Source organism: Parasteatoda tepidariorum, chromosome 9, assembly GCF_043381705.1.
Source record: "Parasteatoda tepidariorum isolate YZ-2023 chromosome 9, CAS_Ptep_4.0, whole genome shotgun sequence".
Lineage (NCBI taxonomy): Eukaryota > Metazoa > Arthropoda > Arachnida > Araneae > Theridiidae > Parasteatoda > Parasteatoda tepidariorum.
In genome coordinates, this window is record NC_092212.1 from 33480895 (window position 1) to 33492215 (window position 11321).

Sequence of the window (11321 nt, forward strand, 5' to 3'; positions counted from 1 at the left end):
AGGAAATCAAACTTACCGGCGTGAATTAAAACGCGGTTTAGGTTTAAAAGTACAATAATAAAACAGTTAACAAAAATCGCGAAGATGTAAAATATTGCTTATAGCTTGAATCGAATATAATAAAATTAAAAAAACATTTGATCGAAGAAGAAAAAAAAAATGTATATATATATATATATATATATATATATATAGTTAAAAAATGATAGTTTTAGTGCTATTTATTAAAAGTTATTATTATATAACATTATAAAAAAAAAATTTGTACTATGTTTCCATCGTTTTCATACTACGCCATCACAAACATTTAACTCCAATAAAGATTAAAAACATATATAATTTCAGCAATGAAAAATTGTTGTGTATGGCAAAAGATTGAGTTACAATATTCAATTATGAAAATTGTACCCTAACAAAAACATTTTCCTTAAAAGAGCTGAAATAAAACAATTCATGTACGTATGTTCACGCTAATATAGCAAACGTATAATCACCTAAAGTGCCAAGTTTTGGTAACTACTGAACACTCTATATAATTGTATGCTCATTTTTAAAATCTTTATTTTGGCCTTCCCCAAACGAACGAGCCAATTGCTAATTGTTTGTGTAAAACTAAAAAGAATATTCAATTAAGGTAATTTACACCGAAAACTTTATATTTGTTTCTTGAACTTTATATTTGTTTCTTTACTTTTTATTTGTTTCTTGAATATATAAATTTGGCTTAAAGTTATTTTAACCACCACTACATATGAATAAATTAAACATATATTGAAGTTTTAAACAAGTACACAATGGTGTATTTAAGCTCCCCATAATTACGAAAAATGCTTTCGTCTGTAATTTCTATTCAATTTTCCTTTTACTTCCATTAAAGGTTTTATCCTCTAGAAGATTAAGAGTTGGCAGGTTTGTAATAGACATCATAATAATAAAACATCACTCCAATTATTTCAGATTGTTACTAATTATTTTTTTCACTGGTAATGAACTTAAGCAGAATTTTTTTTTTTAACTAACTATCCTTTAAAAGATTATCAGGACTTAAAACAAGAAGTCACTTCTAGAGGACTTTAAAACTAAGGTGCCGCGTTATATTTGAAATGCGTTTATTAATAGAACTAGTGGTAAAAATTTAATTCATTTTTATTCACTTAATCTGTTTACTTATTAAAATGCAACTACTATCATGACTTACATTTTTAATTATTAGCTATTTAAAACACTCCTTGTTTCTCGTACAATAGTAAACTGAAGGAAACACACTAAAATAAAGTTGCTCTCTTTATTCTCTAATAAATTTATACTTTTACTTAGTTGCCACTTTTTACACTTTAAGGCTAACATGACATTCTTTTCATGTTTATCTGTTCACATAATTCAAGTTCAGTGATGGATAAAATTCTTTGTTCTTCTAATTCATTAAAACATAAATTCTTTCCCCTTAATTACCATTGGAATAAATTGCCATGAGAATAACTATTTTATGAAAGTACGGAGAATTCGTAGTAGTGCCAAATATAAAAAAAAATTATAAAATATGAGTCACAATTAAATGTACCTATGGATGAATATGTACTTATTTTGAAGAAAAATGTCTTTTTTCTTAGAAGCATATAATTACTTTTTTACTTCACTCTATTTAGTGTGGTAAAATAACCCCCAGAATTTATCAAAATTTTAACTGTTAAATGCTTACAGAGACAAATGAACATTTGGTATTTAAATAAAACCACCGATTTTTGGTATTGGCATAAACTGATCAATCTATTTAAAGCAGCACGGCTATCATACTACCTTTTAAACATTACTTGTGCAAAAAATATCCTGAATAACTTTTGATCTGAAGATCGGATCGTCACGTTCAAAGACTTAATGGCTTGAAGGTGGAACCTCAAAAATGCTAATTAATTCGTGAAAACCATATTTTAAGTTACGAAATTAGACACAAAAGTGCTAGAAAGACACAATTTCTCAGAATAAACATCCCGTTTTTTTGATGAATTCAAATTTCTAACTCCCAAAATTTAAAGGGTAGCCGTAGGCTGGGAAAGTTTGGAACCCTTATTGTTAATTTTACTTTTTGCTCATCGTCCAAAACCTTTTCAGCGAACTGAAAATCTTTTCTCACAATTATAAAATTCATTTATCCAAAGATAATTAATTCGATAAATAATTAAGTGCAATAATTAATTCGAAAGATATTTAAGTGCAAAAAAAAACTTTTACTTAATATTTTTTATTTCTATTGTTTAATTTAATAATAAATTTTGAATTGCAAGGTATACAATTTTTACAACTTAAACCATGTAATTTTACTTGGCAAAATATAAAATTTGAGCGAAATTAGCCGAATAATTCCTGAGCAATCAAATTTTAAAAAGTCTTATATCTAAAATTCGGATTTTCAGGAACTATTCGGCTGATTTCGCTCAAATTTTGTATTTTGCCACGTAAAATGAAATTTTTTTTAAAAAGTTTGTAAATTGCATTTCATGCAATGCAAAATGTTTTCGACTATTATTAAATAATTAAAAATAATAGATATTTACTTAAAGTAATTTTTTGCATGAAAGTATCTTTTTTTTTCAAATTTAGGGGGAGAATCATTTTGCTACTTCCTTTTCTGGCTGTTAGAGTTCAAATGCGCAAAGCGATTTCTCCTTATCCAAGTATTTTATTTCTAAAATTAATAAGTTTGTTTTACTTAACTCGCAATATTTTGCATTAAAAAAACTAGCATTTTTTTTCTTTGAGAAAAGTTTGGTTTTAAAGACAAAAGTTAAACTTAACACGGTCTTTCTTCCCCATTCGATACTCAGGTTGGATATGATTAAAATTCTCTTATTAAAAAAGATAAAACCTAGTAACTCAAGTATATCATGATTTCTTCTTCCATCATATAAAATGATACACTACATTTGGCTGACTACCGTGATAGGTAATTAACCCTTTCGAAGGTCGCGCTAATTACCACCAATTTTTAAAGCGCATGGTGAACATTTTTACAACTTTTAATTTAGGTTTCCATTTGTCAATAACTTCAGCTTTCTTGAAGTGCGTTTGAATAAACTTGGTAGTTTAAGAAAACGTATAAAAGTATAAGTTTGTTGAATTTATAAAATTTCTTTTATAAATAACGAAAAATAAAAGTCAATAAGTTCCTAATAGGCCGTGGTAAATATATTTACCACCAAAAAATAGCATTAAAATTTAAATTTCTTTTTATAAACTAAATGAGTTTCTTTTTTCTTATATCAATTATTATTCTTATATCAATTTCAATTCCAAAAATACTTTAATTTACTTTTAGTAGAAATAAATGGTCCATTAAAGGGTTAATATAACGTTTCGAATTTAGATTTGTAATTAATCGATTATAAATTTTAAATGAAAAAAAGCTCTCATCGAAGAGGTTGATTCTTTTGTTTATCTCGGAGCTATTGTTAATAAACATTGTGAAAGTAACGATGATATTTTCCAGAGAATCAGAAAAGCTAGATCTTGTTTTAGAGGTCTGTACAATTTTTGGATAGCCTCAAATATAATTTAAAAGCAAAAATAAGTGTCTATAAGGTTGCCGTGCGTTCCATTCTTCTGCATGGTGTCGAAGGCGGGAGTCCGCGGATATCAGAAAAAGAAAAACTTGAAACTTTTCAAAATGGATGCTTAAAAATAATACCAAAAATCTTCTGGCAAAATAGTATAACAGATAAAGATATTTTAACGACAGTTAATATCCCATCTGTTAATGAAGAAATTTTAAAACGAAGATGAATAGGGCTCGGCTATGTACTAAAAACAGATAGAAACAATCCTGAAAATGTGGCAAGCTCATGGGCCCCAGGCGGAAAGAGGAAAAGGGGGAGACCGAGACTAACACGGCAAAGATGCATTAAGGAAGATCTTAGTAGAGAAGGATTAACTGGATGGGAAGAAGAACATTGCCTGACCAAAGACAGGAGTGTGCAGGGGAAAAGACTCGAGGCCTTATGTGCCAGCTTGGTATGAAGAGGATAAGTAAGTAAGTAAATTTTAAAAGAAAGAAAAAAGCTGTCATAATACATGTCTACTTTATATACTCTCCCCTTTCACATAATGCATTCTATGTCATTAAAATGAAATAAACGGGGCTTTTTTAAGTATTTATTACCTGCAGAAAATGTTATTTCAATAGTTTTGACTCGTTATGACCCATCAAGCTTCCAGTACAAAGCAGTATTTTTATTATAAAGGTAAATATTGGTATTATAACATTATTCACGTTTATCTTGTTTAACCCTTTGCGGGGAGAAAAATTTTATAACAAAAATTAAAACAAAAAAAAATTCAAGAGAATTAGGTTAAGCGTATGCAAATCTCCAAAATAGCGATTTGTTTCATCTTTGTTTTTTCTTTTTTTTTCAATCATAAATAGTTGATTACCCATTTGCACTCCAATGTCACCTCAGAGGCGCCATCGACAGTCACCATTCTAGAATTAAAAAATTTTATACTTTAATAATTAGTTTTCACATTATTTAAAAAAATTTAAAAACTATTAAAAAAAATTACTGATTCATGTATATTAAATGATTCAGAGCTTATATTTGTTCAAACATCATTTTAAAGTACCCGGATTGCAAAGGGTTAACATTTGCATTGTTTAAGAGATAAAGCTATTACAATTGTAGTGGTTTATATTATTGCCAAAATAAATCCAACAGTTTTTATCCCAATATCTCTGAGAGAGTTAGGTCAATTACCTGTATTCTCCATAAAATCCTTCACATAAAAACAAACTTTTAACTTTAATTCAGTCATGTATCTATTTTAAATTTGAAGTAATATTAATGATCATTTAGTTTAAACAAGACACCCCGCGATTGAGTGGTAGTGTTCGCTCTCCCCTACCACAGGTCAGGTCCTGGGTTCGATCCTCGGGCCGGGCAAGGTTGACTCAGCCTTTCATCCCTTCAGTGGGTTGATACTTGGGAAATAAACACTGAGAGTTTCGCGTTCGGCTGACCACCTAACCGGAATATCTGCTCCTGCACCGCGGAGCACTAAGTCAAGAAAACTGAGATGGGCACAGTAGGCCTTGGCCCTCTATGGGCTGTCGCGCCACTGAGTTTAGTTTAGTTTAAATAATAAATACTAACAAATCTACGTTTCAAATGGGAGCATTTTTTACGCGATTTCAGAATTAAGTACTTGCACTTCAAGAAGAAGAAGATCACGGATACTTACAGATGTGACCTATGACGTCAGTACCACCTGATCGTTTATAAGTACAAGGGCGTGTTAAAGTTAAGTTTCTCTTAGAATGTTAACTAAGTTAGAATGTTAAGTCAGAATGTTAAGTAACGTGAAGTTAATTAAATACAGTGCCGTATCGCATATCAAAATTGTTGAAATGGAATTATTTCTCATCTACGTCTTTTACTTAACTTAGGTTTATTATTTGTTTATGTATTTTAATGAAACCATGATATATTTTTTGTTTTGTGGCCCTGGTAAACTTCGATGTTCAATTAGTTTGTTTATGTTCCCCATGGCTTTTTGCCTGTCTATGTGTTAAGTGAGAAATATATAGTGAAAGAATTTAAATCTTTGTGAGAAAATATAGAATGTGTCATTTAGGGGAATTGATACTTGACGGGCTTGATTTGCTCGAAATGGAATGGAAAGAACAGTTGCTGACGTAAACAAATGCCACGTTTCCGCTACCAATCAGTATAGAGATACCCACACTACGTCACTTGCAGGTATCCAATTGAAATCTTAGCTTAAATATCCGTATTTATTTTATTAATATTTTACATTGCTTAGTTATTGAATAAAAATTAAACGTAGATGCTAACTTCTCTCATTTCACAAAAACATTTCTTCAAACAGTTTACGTGTGAATTGCATTTATGGAAGCTTTTCCCATACTTATTTTCTTTTTTTTATTATAAATTATATTTCTAGGAAAGTGTAGACATTCCATAACCCTCTCACAAGATCCAATTTTAAAATTTAGGCCATTAATAATGCATAATTTTATCACTGATTGCTAAAGTTTATTCTATTAAACGTTAGTCTTTAATTAATTTTTCTTTAAATTGGTAGATTGCGAATTAATAATAACTAGGAGGCTTCGCCCCCTGCTCGCTGGCGCTCGCCAACCCCCGGAACTGCTTTCGCAGTTCATTTCGGATTGCTTCGCAATCCGATGCCCGCTTTGCTCGCTCATTGGATACGTTCTTAACGTCTAGCTTGTGTATACTTTTTTGAACACTGAAGTTCCGAAAACTTTTCACTGTAGAAAATTCTAAACCTATGCATTTCAATATTAATTTGAGGTTGAAAACAATTCGCATATTTTTCTTAATCACACTATTCTAAATTTCAGTTGTTGAGAAAAGTAACTGTTGTAAGTTTTGTTTTAAAGTCTTTCCCACCAGAGGGTTAAAACCATGCGTTGTAAAACAATATGAAATAGTACTGGACGCCGGATGTAAAGCATCGGCTTCGATGAAGATAATTTTGCGAGAATTTTTTTGATACTCCGGTGAGAATTCACCCGATTAGACATATGATACTCACTACGTGCTCTTGCGCGCCGAAGCCTATCAATTAAAACATATTAGCGTTTTATATAATATAGAATAGCCATATGATGCTCACTACGTGCTCCTGCGCGCCGCATCCTATGAATTAAAAATGAAAACTGTTGCCAACGCGAGAAAAGAAATATCATCGGTTTTATTGATACATGCGTATTAGAGTTTTATGTAATATGGATATTTTTATTAACAAAATGATTATCCATTATCATTTTATGATTTTATTAATCCGAATCAAAGTGTATTAGTTCTTTTTCAAGTTTTATGTGCGAGTTTTGCATTTTAATGCAATTCAGATTAAATATTTTTACAAAACAAGATAAAAATATAATATTTTACGGCATTTATATTAATTTCAAGCCTAACTTACTCTACTGTTGTAACAATGGGCTCATTAATGACAAGAAGTAAAAACTAAATGTTGAAACAGACGCCTATTGTTTTAAGTATCAGATATCTTACAAAGCAAACTACGCGGCGAAGAAAAATTAATTTTGCCATAAATTTACTCTAAAACTAAAACCTTATCAATAACATTTTGATATTCTAACATACTTGAAACATTTTTTTAAAAATATGCAAAATTCCATGTTGTTTCATTCAATAGATTTTGAGTTATTACAGAAAGAATTACGCTCGGCGAAAATATCCCAAAACAGCGCTAACGGCTCAATAACTTTTTGTTTTGTTTTGTAATATAGAGAGATAACAGTTTATTAAAAGAAAATAAATAATTCTAAGGTTATTAATCTTAACTACGTTTAGACAAAATATTATTCTTGTAAGATTTCGCCACTTCTGTGTCACTACTGCATTGTTGATCATTTTAAAATACGTTTAAAATCATTTTTCCTAGCCTTAATTAATATTAAATTAATTGCTCCACAGATACTAGCTGAATACCCGTTCTTCGCACGGGGGTAAAAGAAGAACATAATCAATATATTTATTCTGAACAACAATACGAAATCATGCACTAAGTTGAAAATCACAATGAATAAAAATAAAATAATTATGTTTTTCTTTATTCATTATATTTTGTCCTTTCTGGTGGCTTTACTTTATTAGACTAACCTTTTCAGTTCATAAATAAAACAAGCTTTCAGTAGTTCATTCAGTATTATTGCTTGACTCAAACTGATGATAGTCAAAAATCACCACACTCAAGTGATTTTCTCTGATACTTCTTCCTTTAGGCTGGTTATGAAAAAAACTTTTTTCACTTTATCTACATTAATGTAGTTTTCGTAGGTGACAAATATATTAAAATTATACATTGTACCTCTAACAGTACATTTAGTACCAATTAAAACTGGACCAATTACGGTGCCTACTGCCAAAATTGATTTAACGTCATTGGTGTCAATAAGAATGTGGCTATTTTTTTACATTTCCTCAAAACGAATTAACACCTTCATTCCATTGATTTTGCTTTATGTATGGTACACACAGAACTTGTTTTTTTTATTAAATTTAAATTAGTACTTGTTGACAAGATTAGTTAGGCATAGTAGGAATTATTAACAGTTTGGCAATTTTTTATTATCAAAATTAACTGAGAATCATTGGAGTCAATAATAGCATTGCGATTCTCTTAATTGAAATAGTGCCATTTATTTATTAATTTTGATTTTTAGTACATAATTTATTATTTTGTTTTAATTGGCACCTATTACAAAAATTAGTTAAGTAACATTTGCGTCCCCCCGTGTGGTGTCCGGGGTAGATTTGCACCAACGTATTCCCGGCGTGTCGTAAAAGGCGACTAAATGGATTGAGCGCAAGGCCAATCCCCTTGCCTCATAAAAAAAATCTACCGATTCAGAAAACTCAAAGAAAAACTTCCGGACCGGCACTTCGTAGACGACCTGGTAAGAAATCGGACATGATTTTTGGATTTGTTAGAACATTATATAGAGGAGGTGCAGTGAAAAAACTAACTGATGTTTTCCTGGAGTACAAATTAGATGTACTGGCTGTTCAGGTGGACGGGAAGTGGAGTAATGGACAAGCGAAATTGCAGTATCTACTATAGCTGCCACGACAGATTACACCAATTTGAATCGTCAACAAAAGAATCAGAGACAAAGTGATTGAATTTAAGCCAGTGAATGAAAGAATTCGCAGAATACGAATCAAAGGAAGAACGCATAATATCTCAATTATTTGTGCCCATGCCCCCACGGAGGACAAGGCGTATAAAGTTAAGGATGGATTCTATGACCTTCTTGAAAAGACACAAAGTGAATGCTGTTCAAATGATGTGAAACTGCTCATGGGCGATTTCAACGCGAAGATTGGCCACGATACAAACATGGACAGATTTGCTGGAAATGAAAGCCTACATGAAGAGACAAGCAAAAATGGCATCCGACTTATTAACTTTGCCATTTCTACAAACATGGTAATAGGGAGTACAACTTTTAAACACAAAAACATACATAAAGCCACCTGGAGATCCCCAGATGGATTAACCCAAAATCAAATAGATCACATACTTATTGATTTAAGACATAGAAGCAGTCTTCAAGACGTTCGGACATACCGCGGTGCAAATGTGGACTCCGATCACTTTTTGGTAGCCTCAAAAATACGTCACAAGGTAAATAGATATTATCATAAAAGGAGAGATAATAACGACAAAAAGATTGACATTGAGCAGCTAAAGAAGACAGAGGTAATGAAAGAGTACCGAAAAGAACTAAAAAGCAAGATTGTATCGAGTGTCGAAACTGAGACTGCGGGGACTGCGTGGCAGTCTCTTAAACAAATCATAATTAATGCATCTGAAAAAACAATACCAGAAATGCAAGGAAAGAAAACCACCTCTTGGTTTGATGAAGAATGCTGTGCCATTACGAAAAAGAAGAATGAAACGTATAAATCCATGATCCAGAAACGCTACACTAGGAGCGCAGAAGAAACATATAAAGAACTGCGAAGAGAAGAAAAAAGAATTCATAAGATGAAGAAACGAGAATATATGGAAGAGGTACATAAAGACATTGAAAACTTAAAAACTCAAAAGGAAGCAAGAAAATTTTACCAACTGATAAACAATGTCAGAGTAGACTTCAACCCCAGAACAATAACCTGTAAGAAGAAAAACGGAGAACTTACTCGAGACCCGGATGAAGTTTTAACCCGTTGGCGTGAGCACTTCGTAGATTTACTAATGGGGAGAGATAGAGAAGAAGATCTAAACACTTGTAACATGCTGCCAACCATGAGTACTGAATTCGGTGGGACCGACAATAATACACCTACTCCTTACGACGTCTTTGGATCTCTTCAAGAGAATAACGTAAGGAGAATTCTTTACAACCACGAAATTTACAAAAAATATGACAAATTCGGTGGGACCGATATTGTGAGAACTATTAAAGCATCACGCATTAGGTGGCTGGGCAACCTCTTCAGAAATTCTGATGCCGTCCCTGCCAAAAAAGTGACTTTTTCCACAATTGAAGGGACGAGACGTAGGGGACGACCACCTACAAGATGGATAGACGACGTTGAAAAGGACCTCAAGCTATTGGGAGTCAACCGATGGCGGACCGTCTCACCGGACAGGGCCAGGTGGAGGAAAATCTGCGAGTCAGCCTTGACCTGTGAAAAGCTGTTGGGCTTATGAAGAAGAAGAAGAACATTTGCGTCAATAACAGTAAGAAGGTTTTTTGTGTTTTTCCTTAACGAATTAGTAATATTTCTTACTTAATTTGGCTTATCAGTACATAACTTGTTATTTTTCTGAACTACCATTGGTTCTAAATAACTTAGCTTTATAAAAGCCCTTTTAAAATTGTAACAGTAAATAAAATAAACACATGATTTCTGATAAATTTAGAAATACTAATTTAGTGACAGATTCCATCTATGCTACCACGTTCACATTGGTCATTACGTTGATCTGACATAACGAATAAAAATTAATATTAAGGACAGGAGAGTTATAAGCTAGAAAGCAAAACTGATATTACCTTTAAAATATTTGACAAAAAAAAGTCGTTTGCAATTTAATTTTAATCAATGACGAGTTCCAAATCAATTGGAAAATCCCATTCGTTTCTCAATCATCACAGTAGAATGCTGACAGTAGAATGTTTTAATGTCAAAAGTGACTTTTCCCGTGCTTTGAACTATCAATATGCCAAATTCCTTCGCTGTTGGTCGGAAGATTTAGAAGTTTATGAAGAACACCCAGGAAGACAGACATTAATTTTTTTTTATATAGATTGACAGATATTTAGGCATTTTATATGTAATATAAAATGCCTAAAACAGGTATTTTTATATTAAATCCATAGTTTAAAATAAAAATTTCTTATTAATTCCAACCCGCAGATATTCTTTGCTTTAAATAAGGTTCATAAATATTCAATTCCTAATTAAAAAATCCTTTTTAGGGTCTATGGGCAACCATTCTTGAGCTTTTCTGGAGAAGATATGTTTTGATTACGAAAATAAAAATCTTTCAATAATTCCCTTTCAAAACCCCATATAAAAAATAGTGAAAAACAAATAGTAAAAAAAACCGTGGTACAAGCGAAATTCGTTTGGCTTTTTCCTGATACGAATAATAAATATAATCTGTATCACTCGATGCAGCCCCCAATCCCTTTCTCTTGGTAAACACCTTCTAAGTCTGTAATAAAAATTTGAAATGAGTTAAAGTGTTGTGTCCATTCTTAGAAAATAATTGTTTTTTCTCAGTAATATCGAGTACATATT